We start from the raw sequence: 22343 nt of genomic DNA, 5'->3' as shown, positions 1-22343 counted from the left end.
ATGTCCTGATAATTTCCACAAAGGTCATGAGAAAGTTTAGTTACAGATTTATTTGCCCTCAAAGGGAAGACGTGTTTTTGGTTTTGATAGATTTGTATTCCAGATGAATAGAAATAGCACAATATCATTAAAGCACAGAAGACTCAGTGATTAGAGCAAATCTTTCGGATGCAGTGCTTTCCAGGGGAGCTAGCATTGACTGATGAACCTCAATTTGTGATTGCGGATCTCACACAATGCATTTCAGAAGCAGCTGCCAAGTTCCCCAATTCATCCACTGTCAAAAGGACAGGAAGCAAGGATATTTAAATCCTTAAAGTCACTGTACAAACATATGCAAACTGGAAATTGGCGCTACTCAAAGACAGAGCAATACTGTTCAATAGTGAGCATTCATCAGGTAAATTATTGATCAACTCATAGGCATTTACAATGCAGAAGGAAGCCATTTGGCCCATCATTACCACTTTGACCATCATGAATTTGATTAATTAATCCCATTTCTTAGCTCTTTTTTTAGAATTAGAATCCCTACAGTGTGGAAACAGGCCCTTCGACCCAACAAGTCCACACCGAACCTCAGAACGTCTGACCCAGACGCATCCCGCTATAACCCACCCAACCTACACTTCCTTGAACACTATGGGCAATTTAGCATGGCCAATCCACCTACCCCACACATCATTGGACTGTGGGAGGAAACCGTAGCACCTGGAAGAAAACCATGCAGACAAGGGGAGAATGTGCAAACTCCACATAGACAGTTGCCCGAGGCTGGAAATGAACCTGGGTCCCTGGTGCTGTGAGGCTGCAGTGCTAACCACTGTGTCATCGTGCCACCCCATCCACTTACTCATTGCCTTGGAACCAATGACAATGCAAATGAATAAACAATGTTTACAAGGCTTTCTGTCAAAATTGCTCTTTCAGGCGGTGAATTGAAGACACCTGCCACCACCTGGATGAAACCATTTCCCAAAATTTCTCTAAAATTTCTAGGAAATGGAAGATGAATATATTAGTGTTAAAATACAATGTCAAGTCAAACATTACCTTCTCATGGTCTTGAGAGGTTATAGAAATAGAAACGCACCACAGCAAAATTGGGTAGTAGTGTTATCACTCAAGACATCACAAGATCAATATGAACTTATAAGCCAGCTCCGAAACTATGGTTAAGAGACAGAGGAAAAATTCAGAAGTAGCAGGCTCTGGGGATAAGAACATTAACCTAAGGCTAACGGATGGATATTCATGAGGAACAGAAAAGCATTGAGTTCTCTTGAACCAGGAAAGGAGACCAAAAACAGTTATCATTGAATGTGGTATGGAGATATTGATACAGACTAATACAACCATGCCTGGTATGATATAAAACCATCACTTTTATATGGGCTTAGAATAAACCAGGCCAGGGTATGTATTTAGAGTTACCATGACAGTTGTTCCCTGTAAAGCTGTCCCCTCACCTGGGATATGTGACCCTCAGCTTAATCCAACACGATTTGTCACTCCGTGATGGGAGTGCAGCCATATGGCCCTCTGGGGTTACGGTGACTTTAGTTTTAGCTAAAAGCATAGAATAAAACATCATTACCACGTTTATTTTCAGAGTGAACAATGAAAGGGATTTGAATATGGCTTTATCTTATCATCTTCATTCTGGCATCATAACAAAAGAATTAGTCAATTAATTGTCAACTTTATTTCATTATGTTATTGGTTGAAACATATTGGTAATTTTGTATGTGTTTGAAAGTTTTCATTGTGCAGCAATGCCCACAGGAAAAGTTATTGATTTTTGGGTGGCTAATCTGCAGCTAGATGATCCTATTGTTTTGATGTTGCCACCTATGTAAATTCACAGATGATCTTCAAGGCACCAAATAAGCATTTTAACACAGCTTTGACAAGGTTTGGCAAGAGAATGGATTGGAATTGTCACTAACTAAGCCATTTAGTTACACAGTAGAACATTAGAGAGGACTAGATTAGCTGATTAACTTTGTGGGTGTTGTAGGATCACTTTTCTTCAATCATTCACAAAACTTGGCAGGCTCTGACATTACTATTCAAAGTGAAATTTGGGGCTTGAATGATATACTGCCATGTGACAAAGCTGATGCAGTTGGTAACAGTCTTGTCTCTGAATTAGGTTGGGGTTTGGGTCACTGTCCGTTTGATAAGCATAGAAGTCCAGATTGACACTGTAGTGCTACACTGGGGGTAGCGGGGAAAGGTCATCGCTGTGTTCTGGGTCACATACTATACAGAAGTCCCTCTCAAGTGAATATAAAAGATTCCAAGCACAACTTCAAAGAGAAGCATGGGTTAATTTCTGGGGCCCTAATTAATATTTATCCCTCAATCAATTTTGCAAAAATGGAATATCTGGTTTTCATATCATGGTTTAGAGAAGCTTACTGTCTGTAAATTGGCTGTCATGTGTCCTACATTGTTTGGGTGAAATGGATGAAATGTAATGCACTTCTTTAAAGTTTTGGCAAAGATCGACAGCTTGGTTGTGGGTGAGGTTGTTGACTTGCTCACTGAACTGGCTTATTCTCGTTCAGATGTTTTGTTACCATGTTAGGTGACATCATCAGGGGATCCTCCAATGAAGTGCTGGTAGTCTACTCTCTTTGGAAAGTATACTGCCCTGCCCGTTATGGTGGCTACTGTAATTTTCAATTTTGATCTGTTTGGGTTTACATATCTAATAATTCATATCTTGCCTCTGAAATGATCAAGGTAAATCCTTGCTTAATACCTTGAAGGCATTTTCAAAGAGTTGGGGAACTCATGTAATTTTTACATGGAGCTTTACACTGAACCACAGACAAAATATTATGGCAGATCATGATGCTTCTGTCAGCTTTGTTTCATCTGTTTAACTGAATTTTTGTTTTTTTCACAACTAAACTATGAAATATTGGATGCTCACAGTGTCTTGCAGCATTTTTACAACCTATTTGGCTCTCACCAAACTAAATTACAGACTAGGAAAATGATTCCCAGCAGTAACCAAAAAAAATGCTGGAAAAGCTCTGCAGGTCTGGCAGCATCTGTGGAGATGAAAAAAGAGTTAACATTTCGAGTCTGGTGACCCTGCCTCAGAACTGATGGTGGTTGGGAAAACGTTGGCTTATATGCAGAAAATAGGAAGCTGGGTGGGGTAGGGAGTAAATGATAGAATAGAGCCTAAAGAGAGAAAAAGACAGTTGGACAGACAAAGGAGTTGCTAATGATCGGGCTGGGAGGGTGAATAGTTGTTAATGGGGATTATTAGTGACTAACAACAAGGGGTGTGTAGTGGCAGGCTATGTGGTCACAAGGCCTGGTGTGTGGGGTGGAGGGCTGGGGCATGGGAGAGTTTAGGCCCTAAAATTATTGAAGTCAATATTGAGTCCGTAGGGCTGCAGGGTCCCCAAGCGGAAAATGAGGTGTTGTTCCTCCAGCTTGCGCTGGGCTTCACTGGAACACTGCAGCAAGCCAGGGACAGAGATGTTGGCCAGGGAGCAAAGTGGTGCATTGAAGTGGCAGGCAACAGGTAGTTCAGAGATAATGGGAACTGCAGATGCTGGAGAATTCCAAGATAATAAAATGTGAGGCTGGATGAACACAGCAGGCCAAGCAGCATCTCAGGAGCACAAAAGCTGACGTTTCGGGCCTAGACCCTTCATCTCTGATCTCTGATGAAGGGTCTAGGCCCGAAACGTCAGCTTTTGTGCTCCTGAGATGCTGCTTGGCCTGCTGTGTTCATCCAGCCTCACACTTTATTAACAGGTAGTTCAGGGTCTTTTTTGCAAGCAGAACGTAAATGTTCTGCGAAGCAGTTGCCAAGTCTACGTTTCGTTTCCCCAATGTAGAGGAGACCACTTTGTGAGCAGCAAATGCAGTAGACTAGATTCTTGGAAGTGCACGTGAAGGTATGTTTGGGCCCTTGGATACTGGGAAGGGAGGAGGTAAATGTTCAGGTGTTGCACCTTCACTGGTTACAGGGGAAGGTGCTGTAGCGCTGTGGGGAGGTGTTGAGGGTGAAGGAGGTATGGACCAGGATGTCCCAGAGCAAACGGTCCCTGCGGAAGGCGGACAAGGGAGAGGAGGGAAATATGTGTCTGGTGGTGGCATCTTGCTGGAGGTGGCCAACAAGGTGTCTGACAGATATAGATGTTGGTGGGATGGTGGGTGTGGATAAGGGGGACCCTATTGCTGTTGCGGGAGGGAAGCGAAGGGGTGAGGGCAGAAATGTGGGAGATGGGTCTGACCCGATTGAACATAGAACATAGAACATAGAACATTACAGCACAGTACAGGCCCTTCGGCCCTCGATGTTGTGCCGACCTGTCATACCGATTTCAAGCCCATCTAACCAACACTATTCTATGTACGTCCATATGCTTATCCAATAACGACTTAAATGTACCTAAAGTTGGCGAACCTACTACCGTTGCTGGCACAGCATTCCATTCCCTTACTACTCTCTGAGTAAAGAAACTACTTCTGACATCTGTCCTATATCTTTCACCCCTCAATTTAAAGCTATGCCCCCTTGTGCTCGCCGTCACCATCCTAGGAAAAAGGCTCTCCCTATCGACCCTATCTAACCCTCTGATTATTTTATGTGTTTCAATTAAGTCACCTCTCAACCTTCTTCTCTCTAATGAAAACAGCCGCAAGTCCCTCAGCCTTTCCTCGTAAGACCTTCCCTCCATACCAGGCAACATCCTAGTCAATCTCCTCTGCACCCCTTCCAAAGCTTCCACATCCTTCTTATAATGCGGTGACCAGAATTGTACACAATACTCCAAGTGCGGCCGCACCAGAGTTTTGTACAGCTTCACCATAACCTCTTGGTTCTGGAACTCGATTCCTCTATTAATAAAAGCTAAAACACTGTACGACTTCTTAACAGGCCTGTCAACCTGGGTGGCAACTTTCAAGGATCTGTGTACATGGACACCGAGATCTCTCTGCTCATCTACACGACTAAGAATCTTACCATTAGCCCTGTACTTTGCCTTCCGGTTACTCCTACCAAAGTGCACCACCTCACACTTGTCTGCATTAAACTCCATTTGCCACCTCTCAGTCCAGCTCTGCAGCTTATCTATGTCTGTCTGTAACCTACAGCATCCTTCGTCACTATCCACAACTCCACCGACCTTAATGTCACCTGCAAATTTACTAACCCATCCTTCTACACCCTCATGCAGGTAATTTATAAAAATGACAAACAGCAGTGGACCCAACACCGACCCTTGAGGTACACCACTAGTAACTGGTCTCCAGGATGAATATTTCCCATCAGCTACCACCCTCTGTCTTCTTTCAGCAAGCCAATTTCCAATCCAAACTGCTATATCTCCCACAATTCCATTCCTATGCATTTGTACATTTTGAGGGCCCTGTCAACAACGTAGCTGGGGAATCCTCAGTTGAGGAAGAATGTGGACCTTTCAGAGGCTCCCTTGTCGAAGGTGGCCTCATCTGGACGTATGCGATGGAGACAGTGGAAATGTGAGAATAGGATGGAGTCTTTACAGGAAGTAGGGTATGAGGATGTATAGCCCAAGTAGCTGTAGGAGTCGGTGGGTTTGTAATGGATATTAGTGGTCAGTCTATCCCCAGAAATGGAAACAGAAATGTCGAGGAAGGGAAGGGAGGAGTCAGAGATGGACCAGGTGAAAATGAGGGCAAGGTGGAAATTGGAGGTGAAATTCATGAAGTTTTCCAATTTTTAACAAGAGAGTGAGAAGCAGCACTGATGATATCATCGATGTATTGGAGAAAGAGTTGTGGGTGGGTACCAGAATAAGACTGGAACAAGGAATGTTCCATGTACCCGACGAAGAGACAGGCATAACTAGGGCCCATGTGGGTACTCGTGGCAACCCTTCTTACCTGAAGAAAATGAGACGCGTTGAAAGAGAAGTTGTTGAGGGTGAGGACAAGCTCGGCCAAGCGGAGGAGGGTGGTGGGGGGTGGTGATGCTTCAGGTCTTTGCTCCAGGAAGAAGCGGAGAGTCCTAAGACCCTCCTGGTGGGGAATGGATGTGTAAAGGGATTGCACATCCATGGTAAAGAGGAGGTGGCTGGAGCCAGTAAACTGGAAGCTTTGAAACCGATGAATCATGGATATTTGTGGGTCGGGATTGGACCAGGCGGGAGAAGTCTGAGTCAGGGTAGGAAGAGATGAGTTCAGTGGGACATGAGCACGCTGAAACAGCGGGTCTACTTGGACAGTCCTGTTTGTGGATTTTTGGCAGGAGGTAGAAACGAGCTGTACGGGGTTGGGGGACTGTTAGCTTGGAAGCGGATGGGGGGAGAGCACAGGATGAAATGAGATCCATAACCATAGTGGATACAATGACCTGATGTGCCATGGTGGGGTCATGGTCCAGGGGAAGGTACGAGGAGGTATCTGAGAGCTGGGGCTCAGCCTCTGCAAAGTTGAGGTCAGTATGCCAGACAACAACTGCACCACCCTTATCGACAGGCTTGACAACAATGTTAGGGTTAGATCTGAGTGCACAGAGTGCAGTCAGTTTGGAGGGAGATAGGTTGGATTTGTTGAGAGGGGCAGTGAAATTGATGTCACATTGACAGTTCTCAATGAAAAGATAGAGTGTATCAAAAGGCCAGAGAGAGGGTCCAGGTGGAGGGAGAGTGTTGGAGAAGGGTATAAGGGGCCTGTGGGCCAGGGAGTGGACTCTTGTCCAAAGAAATGAGCATGGAAGTGAAGACTGTGGAAGAACAGTTCAGCATCATGTCGTGCCCAAAATTCGTTTTGGTGGGGACGCAGAGGGATAAAACTGAGGCCTTTGCTGAATACACGGTGGGGGAGGGGGTAGAGTCAGAGGGAAGGGAAGGAGAGGTAGGTTCCAGAGAGCCATAGGTATTTTTATATCTTGTGGGCCTTATGGCCTGAAAGGAAAAGAAAAAGTTTCTTGTTAGCAGTGTTGGCTGGCTATCATTTCATCCATGTTGTGTCATATTATTTAATGTTCATATTCTACAGTGCATTTATATCTTGAAACTGTCTTCACATTTTCAACATTCATCTCACTTTTCAACCCATTCATTACAATAAAATTTGGTAAAGTCTAAGATTTTAATTGGTTAACTGGCACTATTTAACTCATATTTGAAAGCACCACCACGTCCAACCGAAAAAGAACTCATCATAATATTTGTGACTAGTCATATATTTTGCATCAAATGCACTCTGTGCCTTCCAGAGTTCCATAGGCAAAAATTTAGCGCTGTTAATTTGATGGTTGACCATAATTTCAAGAGACGCTTGCTGAAACACTAAAAAATCAGGACAAATATCACTTACAGAGGTCTCTGTGGATCTTTTGCAAACATTGCAGCAGACAATTGGGAGAATTTCTGCACAAGTTTACTTCCTAGGAGCATGGTGTGCGCTAGGTTATCAATTGGGAATTAATAAGTTTGAGAGAAATCTAATGGGGGATAATAATTTATTTAAAGTGTTGCATTTTAAAATTAGGCAATATTGTCTATGCTAGCAGTAGAAAAATGGGTTGCCTCTGTTATGCACTATTGCATGAAAGGATGAGGAGCCAAAGTTCAGGTATTTCACATTTTTTTAATTGAAGGAGCATTAATTCCTAAATCTTCGCTGAATACTCCTTGTATTTCTGATGGTAAATATACATCAAGTTGGGCAGGGGCAGAAACACATCACAATTTCAAGTCTCCATCATCTTTTTATTTAGCATTTACTAACAAAGAGGAAGGCATTTTAAGATAACAAAGTGTGGAGCTAGATGAACACAGCAGGCCAAGCAGCATCTCAGGAGCACGAAAGCTGACGTTTCGGGCCTAGACCCTTCACCTCTCTGATAAAGGGTCTAGGCTCGAAACGTCAGCTTTTGTGCTCCTGAGATGCCGCTTGGCCTGCTGTGTTCATCCAGCTCCACACTTTATTATCTTGGATTCTCCAGCATCTGCAGTTCCCACTATCACTGAGGCATTTTAAGATAATCTACAAATGTGGGCCATTATTTACACCATTTGAATCCAAGCTGGGCCCTGGAGACAAATATTACTGGCATTAAATATTACAAAGTTTTGGCAAAGATCTGTAGTTCAGGTTGTGGGTGAACTTGTTGACTTGCTCGCTGAGTTGGCTTGCTCTCGTTCAGACGTTTAGTCACCACACTAGGTGACATTATCAGTGGACCCTCCAATGAAGCGATGTAATTCTACTTCACTTGGAATTTATAGTGTCCAGTCTGTTACGATGAGTAGTGCCATTTCCAGTTTTGATCGATATGGTTTTGTATATGGGATCCAATTCTACATGTTTGTTGATTGCATTATGGGTGGAGAACCACGCCTCTCAGAATTCCCATGCACGTCTATGTTTGGCTTGGGTTACTCTGGTTACTTTGTTCCAGTTAAAGTGATGGCCTTCATTGTCCGACTGTACCGATATTAAGGAGAGTTCATCGTGCTGTTTTGCTGCTCCCTGATGTTCATGTATTCTGATGCTAGTTTCCTTGCTGTCGGTCCGAAATAATGTTTGTGACAGTCATTGCATGGTATGTTGTAACCCAAGTTGGTTCTGCATATTGTGGGAATGGGGTCTTTAATCCTTGTGAGTGTTTGTTGTAGAGTGGCTGTGGGCTTGTGGGCCACCATGACTCCTAGTGTCTTAGGAGTATTCCTGTCTGTTCTGATATGTTGTTGATGCAGGGCAGTGTGGTCAGTGTGTTAGGGCGTACTGTGTCCTCCTGTTGTAGTCTGTTTAGGAAGCATCTGAGGATGCAGTTGTGGGAATATCCGTTCATAGCAAGGTTCTTGTCTAGGCACTCTTCCTCTTTCCTGTGTAGTTCTGGGGTGTTGCAGTATGCCCTGGCCCGTTTAAATAGTGTCCTAATGCAGCTTTGTTTGTGAACGTTTGGCTGGTTGCTGTGGAAGTTGAGGATTTGATCTTTGTGCGTTGCTTTTCTGGAAACTGAGGTTTGAAACACCCCGTTGGTCATACGCTCAACTTTAACACCCAGAAACAGAAATGGATTGTTGTTTTCTTCTTCCCTTGTGAAGTTAATCCCTGAAAATATGTTTTTGATGAGGTAGTGGATCTCCTTTAATTTGTTGCGTTCAATAATGACAAGTGTGTCATCCAAATGCCTTTACAGTTTACAGTTAGAAGACAGCAATTTTAAAAGATTAAAAGGTACTGAAATTTCCAACATTTTTAAACTTCTTGCAGTAGTTCTGAGATCTATTTATACTGCGACTAGATGCAAATTTTCACACTAGATCCCGCTGCATTGGTTGCTCTAACTGATCTGTTAAAGCTGTGGGCACTTGTCTGAAACATGTCTTTGACACTCACTTTGAAAGTACATTGATGATACATCAGTGAGACAAACTGAAGCTCTGCCTGACCCCAGATCAAACCCCCAAGGACCTGTGTTGGATGCCCTTTGCCCAGAGAAAATGTCCAAGCATCTTGAAACCGGAATTTTATGTGAAAGTTCCTTTTGGAAAAATGAGACCAATTTAATAAATTTATATGCTTTCAAGTGGTACAAAAGCATACCTTGGACGAAATGCATTTTAAGGAAGCTAATGTGTTGATTTTGCAGGTAAATCCAATATGGTTAATTCTGCATCCTGACACATTTTTCTTTAAAATTTTATGTCCTGTTGTGAAGGTCAGTATTGACCTTCAAAGATCAAAGGAAGTCTGCTTAAAGAGGAAAAAAATGGAACAGCTTCTATATTCTAACTTGTTGGCAAAAAGGTAAATTTTTAAAGATAATTTGTTTCCCAACAATTCTGAGAAGGCGATAACAAATTCTAATACTTTTCAACCTCTTTTCACTAATATGTACATTTTTACTTTCTGATATGGAGGAAGAATAATTTACAACTAGTAGTTAAATTGTACGATACAGATCATTTTAAATGTAGATGCCAAGCTTCCTTAATGCCTTTTCCCATAGTCTTTAAATTGTTTTATGGCAAATATTACATCTTACTTTTAGTTTTATTTTTAAAGTGCTATTGTGGAGAAATGCCAAGTTTCTGCTTGGGAAAAGTTTTGAAATCCATGTTTCAAGGGTGAATGGTAATTAGAATGCATAATAGCTTGAACTAGTTAAATGGAAACTGGCAACAGATGTTTTGTCATCCAAGCAATTAACAAACACAGTAAGTTCCATATTGGTTTTAAAATTGTTGATTCAGTTTTTTAATCCTGATGTTGTCACCTCTGAACGGCACTTTACAAAGCCAGTTCTAGTCAGTCACATCACAACTGACAAAGCAACCTGGTGCAGTATTGCTAATTTTAGGGTTCACTTTTATTTCACTCTAATCTCTCACTATTTTTTTTCACTCAGGGTGAAACGTTTTAAACTTAGTCACAGAAATTACCACACCAAAAAAAGTGATTGAATGCTTCTCTTGCTTCATCATTTTGTAAATAAAATTGTAAATGAATCTTTTGCCGAATCCTTACTGAATCCATTATACCTAAGGAGCATCTAATTTGCTGTCTCCTATTCTAAAGTGAAACCTGCTCAATTGAACACAATAGTCTCATTAAAATGACGTGCTGAAGAATATTTTTAATGGATTCCACTTAAATTTGCACCTCAAATACATTCATCACTGCTGAAAGCTCAATCAGAATTTGATTGCCTTCCATCATTCAGATAGAATTGCTGCTAACGCTGTCTAGAATTGAGGTGAGTAGTGGAATTAGACTGTGATTTTTGCTCTATCCATTATCTACATTACACGAAATACTTACTCTGGAATATATTAATATTAAATTATCTGTGATTTACCAGTAGACCATTTACCAAAATTATAGGTCCTAATAAAGTATTCAGCAATGTTGACGTTTGATCCAAATACTGTCTTGGTGCTGAATGTAGTTAAGAAATCTCTTGACCACTACAACAGAGATAGGCTTCCTAATTTATCTCTGTAACCTTAACAGGAAGTGAATGGATAGATCACAGTTTGCTCTTGTATATATTACTCTTTGAAGTTGAAACTCAAGAGTGGGAAGATGACAGTAAAACACAAGAAAAAAAAAATCCAATTCATCCTCAGTACCTCCTGAAGGCCTTTTACAAATGAAATCCAAATAGGAACACAACTATATCTATGAGGTTTAATTTTATTAATAATATCACATGCAAAAGCAGAAGATTTCCGCCGTCAGATTATTATATTTAATTTGAGGTACTAAAAAGGCTCAGTTAATGGGCAGAATTTTGTTCTTCCATTCGAGCAACTGTCTCTCCCAATACAGTATAAGATCAGCCCTCGGAGTATGAAGTCTGCTTCCTGGCATTGTTATGCTAATTGTGGTAGAATGGAATGCCAGGCAGGATACAGTCAGAGGTAAACCCATCTTTCAGTAGAGTCCAACTAAAGAGCACTTGAGGCAATTAGCTAATGAATTGAGCATGGTTTTTTGCTGCCTGTGTGAATTTGCTCTGCTGGCATGTGGTCCACAAGGGATCGCATAGGGATCATTAAGGGAGTGTTTGAACAGAAGCACAATGTTTTGAGATAACAAGGTGTGGAGCTGTATGAACACAGCAGGCCAAGCAGCATCTTAGGAGCACAAAAGCTGATGTTTCGGGCGTAGACCCTTCATCAGAGAGGGGGTGGGGTGAGGGTTCTGGATGAGGGCTGATATGAAGGAGGTCAGATATCATATGATACCAGGTTATAGTCTGTCAGGTTTATTTGAAAACACAAGCTTTCACAGCCTTACTCCTTCTTCAGGTGTTAAGACCATAACACCATAAGACTGTAAGACGTAGGAGTGGAAGTAAGGCCATTCGGCCCATCAAGTCCACTCAACCATTTAAATCATGGCTGATGGGCATTTCAACTCCACTTCCCTGCAGCCCTTGATTCCTTTTGAGATCAAGAATTTGTTGATCTCTGCCTTGAAGGCATCTAACATCCCGGCCTCCACTGCACTCCGTGGCAATGAATTCCACAAGCCCACCACTCTCTGGCTGAAGAAATGTCGTCTCATTTCCGTTTTAAATTTACCCCCTCGAGTTCTAAGGCTGTGCCCACGGGTCCTAGTCTCCCGCCTAATGGAAACAACTTCCCAGTGTCCACCCCTTCTAAGCCATACATTATCTTGTAAGGTTCTGTCATATCTCCCCTCAACCTTCAAAACTCGAGTGAGTACAATCCCAGGATCCTTAGCCGTTCATCATATGTTAAACCTACCATTCCAGGGATCATTTGTGTGAATCTCCACTGGACACGCTCCAGGACTAGTATGTCCTTGCTGAGGTGTGGGGCCCAAAATTGGACACAGTATTCTAAATGTGGCCTAACTAGAGCTTTATAAAATCTCGGAAGCACATCGCTGCTTTTATATTCCAACCCTCTTGAGATAAACAACAACATTACATTCGCTTTCTTAATCATGGACTCAACCTGCAAGTTAACTTTTAGAGAATCCTGGACCAACACTCCCAGATCCCTTTGTACTTCTGCTTTACGAATTTTCTCACTGTTTAGAAAACAGTCCATGCCTATATTCTTTTTTCCAAAGTGCAAAACCTCACATTTACTCACATTGAATTTCATCAGCCAGTTCCTGGACCACTCTCCTAAACTGTCTAAATCTTTCTGCAGCTTCCCCACCTCCTCAGTACTACCTGCCTGTCCACCTATCTTCATATCATCGGCAAACTTCATCAGAATGCCCACAGTCCCTTCATCGAGATCATTAATATATAAAGTGAACAGCTGTGGCCCCAACACTGAACCCTGTGGGACACCACTTGTCACCGGTTGCCATTCTGAAAAAGAGCCTTTTATCCCAACTGTCTGTCTTCTTTCAGACAGCCAATCCTCAATCCAAGCCAGTAGCTCACCTCGAACACCATGGGCCCTCACCTTACTCAGCAGCCTCCCGTGAGGCACCGTATCAAAGGCCTTTTGGAAGTCTAGATAGATAACATCTACTGGGTTTCCCTGGTCTAACATAATTGTTACCGCTTCAAAGAATTCTAACAGGTTTGTCAGGCACGACCTCCCTTTACTAAATCCATGCTGACTTGTTTTAATCTGACCCTGCACTTCCAGGAATTTAGAAATCTCATCCTTGACAATGGATTCTAGAATTTTATCAACTACCGAGATTAGGCTAATCGGCCTATAATTTTCCATCTTTTGCCTTGATCTTTTCTTAAATAAGGGGGTTACAACAGTGATTTTCCAGTCATCTGGGACTTTCCCTGACTCCAGTGACTTTTGAAAGATCACAACCAAACCCTCTGCTATTTCCTTAACCACCTCCCTCAGAACCTCTAGGATGTAGCCCATCGGGGCCAGGAGGTTTATCAATTTTTAAACCTTTTAGCTGTTCTAGCACTTTCTCTTTTGTAATGCCTACCATACTCAACTCTGCCCCCCGACTCTCCCTAATTGTTGGGATATTACTCATGTCTTCCACTGTGAAGACTGACGCAAAGTACTCATTGAGTTCTTCAGCTATTTCCTTATCTTCCATCACTAGCCTTCCAGCATCAATTTGGAGCAGCCCAATGTCTTCTTTAGCTTCTCGTTTGTTTCTTATGTATTGAAAGAAGCTTTTACTATCATTTCTAATATTACTAGCTAGCCTACCTTCATATTTGATCCTCTCCTTCCTTATTTCTCTCTTTGTTATCCTCTGTTTGTTTTTGTAGCCTTCCCAATCTTCTGATTTCCCAGTGCTCTTGGCCACTTTATAGGCTGTCTCTTTTTCTTTGATATATTTCCTGACTTCCTTTGTCAGCCATGGCTGTCTAATCCCACCCTGGATAATCTTTCTTTTCTTTGGGATGAAGCTCTGTACTGTGTCCTCAATTACACCCACAAACTCCTGCCATTGTTGCTCTACTGTCTTCCCCGCTAGGCTCTGCTTCCAGTCGATTTTTGTCAATTCCTCCCTCATGCCCCTGTAATTACCTTTATTTAACTATAACACCATTACATCCGTTTTTACCTTCTCTCTGTCTCTGGTATCAGAGACAGAATTTATAAGTAAAAGATGAAAGGGCAACACCTACTGATCAGGATGTTCTAAACAAATCTAAGATGCTGTTAAATCTTTAATCAGATAGAAAGTTTTAATTGACTAGTATGTATATGCAAATACTCAAATTCCTTTGAAATCACTGTTCTGGGGGAACTAAAGGTTTTATCAGTGTAAGGAAGAGGTGACATTTTCGGTCAGACAATGCAGGTTAGGTGTGAGACTAGATTAGATTCCCTAACAGTGTGGAAACAGGCCTTTCGGCCCAACAAGTCCACACCGCCCCTTGGAGCATCCCACCCAGACCCATCCCCCTATAACCCACGCACACTGAGCACTACGGCAATTTAGCATGGCCAATCCACCTAGCCTGCACGTCTTTGGACTGTTGGTGGAAACCGGAGGACCCGGAAGAAACCCACACAGACATGGGGAGAATGTGCAAACTCCACACAGACAGCTGCCCGAGGCTGGAATCGAACCCGGGTCCCTGGTGCTGTGAGGCTGCAGTACTAACCACTGAGACACCATGCTGCCTTGTTTAGAATTTGTTTGTGTTTTGATTGAAAGTCAGACTGGTTTTATTCCTAAAGTAGGATTCATGAAATGCCACATTGACTGACTATCTATAAATTGTGCACTTTTTGAACAAAATAGAATGTATCTGAAGTAGTTGACAGGGACATTACAGTCAGTCTAACATGATAACACAGGTGACTTCAGCATCCCCTTCATTTGTTTCCATGTACTACACCATAATGCTCCCACTTCACTGTCAGCTGTACTCCAGGCAGGATCCCATTTACCTTGGTAGCTATGGCAGATGGCTGTAAGGGCCCACCATTCTGCTCAATGCCAGGAGTTCCTCTATCACTACTGCAAGCAGAGACACTGGTGTCACTGGCAGGGATATGTAGGAAAGGTGGGGCCACAATACAGGGTAGGGGGGAGCAGGACAGGTTGAGGAGGGTGGTATCTGTCCCCATGAGGAGCGCTCTGTGAGGAGACTGTAGATGGAAATAGGTAATGTTCATCAACAAGGTTCAGTTAGCCCTAATGTTAACCTGAGAGGGAGAAGGGCCTTGTCTTGTCCCCCTTCCTATGCTGGCTTGCAGGTTTGCATATTTATGGGCCACTCCCTGAAAATGCTGCTGGATTCAGCTCTCTAGCAGAGTCACCATCTTTCAGAAGGTAGGTGTGCAGTTGAGAGGGAGGTTGCAATGCCCCCAGCCTGGATGGATCCCTCCAGTACCCTTGCAGTGTGCCTGGGATCTCTGCCTGATGTACATGTGCCTCCTGGTGAATGGCCAGAACCTGCCAACTCATAGCAGATGCCAATTCCTGTAACGTGTAGGCCATTTAAGTTGCTGTGTTGGTGATTGAGAACATCAGCTGTAGTTAACATTATAGGAGGACTTGTAATGGTAAGGTTGGCCTGTCAGTGTGGGGCACTTTCCCACTTAGTACAACTTAGGTGACCAAAAGGCAGAGGAAGAGCAGGAAGGCAGTGCAGGTGTCCCCTGCGGTCATCTCCCTCCAAAACAGGTATTCCGTTTTGAACACTGTTGGGGGAGATGGCTCATCAGAGGAAGGCAGCAGTAGCCAGGTTCATGGCACCATGGCTGGCTCTGCTGTACAGAAGGGCGGGAAAAAGAGTGGAAGGGCGATAGTCATTGGGGATTCAATTGTAAGGGGAGTAGATAGGCGTTTCTGCGGTCGAAAACGAGACTCCCGAATGGTATGTTGCCTCCCAGATGCACGGGTCAGGGATGTCTCCAATCGGCTGCAGAACATTCTGAAGGGGGAGGGTGAACAGCCAGTTGTCATGGTGCATATAGGCACCAACGATATAGGCAGAAAACAGGATGAGGTCCTACCAGCAGAATTCAGGGAGTTAGGAGCAAAGTTAAAAAGTAGGACCTCAAAGGGAGTAATCTCAGGATTGCTACCAGTGCCACGTGCTAGTCAGTGCAGAAATGAAAGAATAGCCAGGATGAATGCGTGGCTTGAGAGATGGTGTAGGAGGGAGGGGTTCAGATTTTTGGGACATTGGAACTGGTTCTGGGGAAGGTGGGAATATTACAAATTGGATGGTCTACACCTGAACCGGACTGGAACCAATGTCCTTGGGGGTGCTTTTGCTAATGCTGTGGGGGAGGGTTTAAACTAGTGTGGCAGGGGGATGGGAACCAAATATTGGACAGAAAAGAGGTAGAAACAAAAGCCTGTAGGGAACTAGATAATGGAGTCAGTGTGACTAAAGGGAATAGTAGTCGGGGAGCAGATGATGAACACAAAGGGGACAGGTGGTCTGAGGTGCATTTGTTTTAATGCGAGAAGTGTAGTAGACAAGGCAGCTGAGCTTAGGGCTTGGATCGGTACCTGGAGGCATGATGTTATTGCTATTACTGAGACTTGGTTGAGGGAAGGGCATGATTGGCAGCTAGTTGTCCCAGGATATCGATGCTTCAGGCGGGATAGAGAGGGAGGTACAAGGGGTGGAGGAGTTGCAGTAATGGTCAAAGACAATATCACAGCTGCACTGAAGGAGGGCCCCATGGAGGACTCAAGCAGTGAGGCAATATGGGGAGAACTCAGAAATAGGAAGGATGCAGTAACAATGTTGGGGCTGTACTACAGGCCTCCCAACAGCGAGCATGAGATAGAGGTACAAATATGTAAACAGATAATGGAAAGGTGTAGAAGAAACAGGCTGGTGGTGATGGGAGATTTTAATTTTCCCAACATTGACTGGGATTAACGCAGTGTTAGGGGTCAAGATGGAGCAGAATTTGTAAGTTGTGTCCAGGAGGGTTTTCTAGAGCAGTGTGTATGTAGTCCAACTTGGGAAAGAGCCATACAGGACCTGGTGCTGGGGAATGAACCCGACCAGGTGGTTGATATTACAGTAGGGGACTACTTTGGAAATAGCGACCATAATTCCATAAGTTTTACAATACTCATGGACAAGGATAGGAGTGGTCCTAAAGGAAGAGTACTAAACTGGGGGAAGGCCGACTATACCAAGATTCGGCAGGATCTGAGCAATGTAGATTGGGAGAAACTGTTTGAAGGTAAATCCACATTTGATATGTGGGAGGCTTTTAAGGAGAGGTTGATAAGCGTGCAGGAGAGACATGTTCCTGTGAAAATGAGGAATAGAAAAGGCAAGATTATGGAGCCATGGATGACAGGTGAAATTGTGAGACTAGCCAAGAGAAAAAAGAAAGCATACATGAGGTCTAGGCGACTGAAGACAGACGAAGCTTGGCAAGAATATCGGGAATGTAGAGCGAATCTGAAAAAAGGGATTAAGAGGGCTAAGAGAGGACATGAGATATTGCTGGCAAACATGGCTAATGAAAATCCCAAACCCTTTTATTCATATATAAAGAGCAAGAGGGTAACTACAGAAAGGATTGGCCCACTTAAGGACAAAGAAGGAGAGTTATGCGCTGAGTCAGAGAAAATGGGTGACATTCTTAACGAGTACTTTGCATCGGTATTCACCAAGGAGAGGAACATGACGGATGTTGAGGTTAGGGATAGATGTTTGCTTAGTCTAGGTCAAGTTGACATAAGGAAGGAAGAAGTGTTAGGTATCCTAAAAGACATTAAGGTGGCCAAGTCCCCAGGTCCGGATGGGATCTATCCCAGGTTACTGAGGAATGAGAGAGAGGAAATAGACAGGGCCCTAACAGGTATCTTTGCAGTGTCCTTTGACACGGGTGAGGTCCCAGAGGACTGGAGACTTGCTCATGTTGTCCCGTTGTTTAAGAAGGGCAGCAAGGATAACCCAGGTAATTATTGACCGGTAAGCCTGACGTCAGTGGTAGGGAAGCTACTGGAGAAGATACTGAGGGATAGGATCAATTCCCATTTGGAAGAAAATGGGCTTATCAGTGATAGGCAACATGGTTTTGTACAGGGAAGGTCATGTCTTACCAACTTAATAGAATTCTTTGAGGACATGACAAAGTTGATTGATGAGGGAAAGGCTGTAGATGTCATATACATGGACTTCAGTAAGGCATTTGATCAGGTTCCCCATGGCAGGCTGATGGAGAAAGTGAAGTCACATGGGGTCCAGGGTGTGCTAGCTAGATGGATAAAAAACTGGCTGGGCAACAGGAGACAGAGGGTAGTAGTAGAAGGGAGTTTCTCAAATTGGAGACCTGTAACCAGTGGTGTTCCACAGGGATCTGTGCTGGGACCACTATTGTTTGTGATATATGTAAATGATCTGGAGGAAGGTGTAGGTGGTCTGATCAGCAAGTTTGCTGATGACACTAAGATTGGTGGAGTAGCTGATAGTGAAGGGGACTGTCAGAAATTACAGCAGAATATAGATGGACTGGAGAGTTGGGCAGATAAATGGCAGATGGAGTTCAATCCGGGCAAATGCGAGGTGATACATTTTGGAAGATCAAATACAAGGGCCAACTTTACAGTAAATGGAAAAGTCCTAGGGAAAATTGATGAACAGAGAGATCTGGGTGTTCAGGTCCATTGTTCCCTGAAGGTGACAACGCAGGTCAGTAGGGTGGTCAAGAAGGCATATGGCATGCTTTCCTTCATTGGGCTGGGTATTGAGTACAAGAGATGGCAGGTCATGTTGTAGTTGTATAGGACTTTGGTTCAGCCACATTTGGAGTACTGTGTATAGTTCTGGTTGCCACATTACCAAAAGGATGTGGATGCTTTGGAGAGGGTGCAGAGGAGGTTCACCAGGATGTTGCCTGGTATGGAGGGTGCTAGCTATGAAGAGAGGTTGAATAGACTAGGATTATTTTCATTAGAAAGATGGAGATTGAGGGGGACCTGATTGAGGTCTACAAAATCATGAGGGGTACAGACAGGGTGGATAGCAAAAAGCTTTTTCCCAAAGTGGGGGACTCAATTACTCGGGGTCATGAGTTCAAAGTGAGAGGAGGAAAGTTTAAGGAAGATACGCGTGGAAAGTTCGTTACACAGAGGGTGGTGGGTGCCTGGAACGCATTGCCAGCGAAGGTGGTAGACGCAGACACGTCAGCGTCTTTTAAGATATATTTGGACAGGTACATGGATGGGCAGGGAGCAAATGGACACAAACCGTTAGAAAATAGATGACAGGTTAGACAGAGGATCTTGATCGGCGCAGGCTTGGAGGGCTGAAGGGCCTGTTCCTGTGCTGTAGGTTTCTTTGTTTCTTGTTTCTTTGTTACATCTGTAAATCTTACTGTGTGCTGGACTCTGCTCCTTGCTGGCCTGCTGCACCCAGACAGTGAACATTTAACTGACACAAAGGCAGACCCTTGCTGGTCAGACCCCACTCTGGGTCTCTTATTTGGCAGAAACTACTACATTTGGCTGTTAATTGGGCATTTAGTTACAGTGTCAATGGGACTGGTCAGGAGCAGGCAAATTATTCTCCTCTTCTACCAATATCCCAAAAGAACTGCTCCCAACATTTCAAAATATATTTAACAATTTGAGCCTGACGATATCATCCAAATTCTCTTTAAGGCAGTAACAGACATGAGATGCAATTTTCAATATTTCATTTTAATTTCAGGTCTCTAGAACTTGCAGTTTCTTTTATTTCCAATTTACTTATGGTCCTGGTAATAAAGGTTGAGATTACTTCAAAATGCATTCGGTCATCTTGCTTTTTTTATTTGTGAAAAGATATGATTTAATATGACATGAACAGCTGTCATCCTCAGGGACATTAGATACCACAGGCTTTGCCAGTGCCACCCCCACCATATTTATTGGGCTCCTGCCACTGGAGAAGGGTCTAGGCCAAAACATCAGCTTTCCTGCTCCTCTGATGCTGCTTGGCCTGCTGTGTTCATCCTGCTCTACACCTTGTTATCTGTGCTTCCTTTACCTTGTGTTGGCGTTATCCTGTAAGACAGGAGGTGGATTGGAAGCACAGCGTTGTGACTGGGTAATATTTCTCCACAGCTGATTAAATGGAGGTATGGGGCAGCACTGCCAGGCATGGAGTTAGCTTCAAAAATGCTGGGAACACTCATTATTGGAACATTTGTGGAGAGAGGTGTTTCACATTGATTGCTTTTCTTCAGAAGTAGTTGATACCTGACAAGAAGCCATTAATATTTTTGTGGCACCACTGTCTCGCCCAGAGAGATAAACCCGACGTCTTTACCTCCCTCACCACTTGCTCACTGTTGTCTGGCTCCTCTCTAAACAAGTTACAGGCAATCCTGACCAGAATATAATGAATGAATTTGCCCAGTTGTCCCACAATGCCAAAACAATCAAATCAATACAAACACAAGCCAGTACCAAAGAAAAGCACTCTCAGTTTATTAGGAAGAAAATTACATTAATTTTAATACTAAACATAGTATGCCTCATCCTATTTGGCTGCTTACAGTTATATTCCTTCCCAAGTCTCTGGTAAATTTACACAGTCACTCTGCCTCTGGATCTACGAAGCTGCTTTCTGTCTCTCTTTCGCTGGTCTCTGCCCCTTATTGTGCTTGTCTCTTCAGATGATGCCAAGAGATGTTCCAAGAGAGACGTCTGCAGGTGAACTGTGTTCTTAAACCTTTTCAATGGCTTTCCGGAACTTTTTGTAGTTCTGACCAATCAGGGAGATATAATTAATAGTTTGAAACAAGAGCCAATCATGTAGATGGCATGCTACTGTCTTAAGTTTCTTTGTGTAGCAGGATGTTGTGCCTTTCTGATGCACTCCCATTTTTTTAGTGGACAGGTTGTTCCATTGCGGGGGCGGGGACCGGTGTCGGTGCTGAGTAAAATTGTTGCATTTCACAGAATGCTAATGTCACTGGCACCTGGTTCCTGTGTTTGCGCTGTGCCTGGTGTGTGAGTTTTGTGATTTCAGGGTTTCATTTGGCCAAAGTGCCCTTTAACCCTTGCTGTTCGGCCAGTTGGTAATCTATGTTATAGCAGCCATGATGCCTTTGAGCAGACCCATGAATGTCTTCTTGGTACTGTATGGAAAATGACCTCTGACTCCCTGCCAACCTCAACCAATAAATCCACTTGAGCTCATTATCTGTTGCTGGCAGCCTTCTCCCTTCCCCAGTGTTTAATTAGTGCAACTCCTACATGTATCCAGTATCTGTCCTGAAACATTTGAACATACAAATTGGAAGCACGGATTCAGAGAAGGAGATGACTTGGCCACTTAAAACTGCTCTGTTACTCAATAGCACACAAGCTGACCTGATTGTTGCATGCTCCTCCATACCACTGATCATCTTTCAGTCTCTTAATTAACAAAAAATCTCTTTAATTTTCGCTAAAAATATTCAGTCTGTGTTTTCAACAAAATTTGAGGAAAAGAGTTCTAAAAACTCATGATCCTCTGTGGGAGAAACAAAATTGTCCTTTACCTTTGCCCTAAGGGAGTGATTCCTTCCTTATAAATAGGGACCCTACAAACTTGATTCACCGAAAAGCGGAATCACCTTTTCTGCACGACACCTCTGTCAAGACCCCGTAGGGTCAGATAGGCCTCAAACATGCTGCTTTTCACTCTCCTAAACTCCAGCAGATATAAGCCTAGACTTTCCAGCCTTTCTTCATAACAGAGCCCACCTATTCAAAGGATTAGTCCAATAAACCACCCACTTTCAATCCTTTCTTAAATGTGGAGATCAATATTGTGCACATTACTTTAATTGTGGTTTCATCAATGGTCTGTGTAACAGAAGCATAATGTTTCTACTTTTGCATTTAATCCCCTTCACATTTAATGATAACTATCCATTAACTTTCCTCATTATTCACTGTAGTTGCTCATTAGCCTTTTGTGATTCATATGCTAGGATATTCAGATCCCTCTGCACCTCAGAGCTCAGCATCTCTCACCATTTAGATAGTGTGATTCATCTTTATTCTTCCTACCAGAATGAGCTACATTCTGACATTATACTCCTTCCATCATACCCATTCTTAGCATTCTTGTAGAGATAGTAGGACCTGCCGATGCTGGAGAATCTGAGATAACACAGTGTAGAGCTGGAGGAACACAGCAGGCCAAGCAGCATCAGAGGAGCAGGAAGGTTGACATTTTGGGTCAAGGCCCTTCTTCAGAAAACTGAAAAAGGATCTTGACCCGAAACGTCAACTTTCCTTCACACTGGGTTATCTTAGCATTCTTATGTCTTCTTTATAACTTAATTTCCGACCTTTTATTCTGTCAATGAAAAATTTAATAATGAAACCTTTGATATTTTCAGCCTGTAAATTATAAAAGCTTGAGGTTCTAGCACAAATCCCTGTGTCACACCACACACTGAAGCTTGTCA

This window comes from Stegostoma tigrinum, chromosome 6 (genome assembly GCF_030684315.1).
Source record: "Stegostoma tigrinum isolate sSteTig4 chromosome 6, sSteTig4.hap1, whole genome shotgun sequence".
NCBI lineage: Eukaryota > Metazoa > Chordata > Chondrichthyes > Orectolobiformes > Stegostomatidae > Stegostoma > Stegostoma tigrinum.
Note: the sequence above shows the minus strand (reverse complement) of the source record.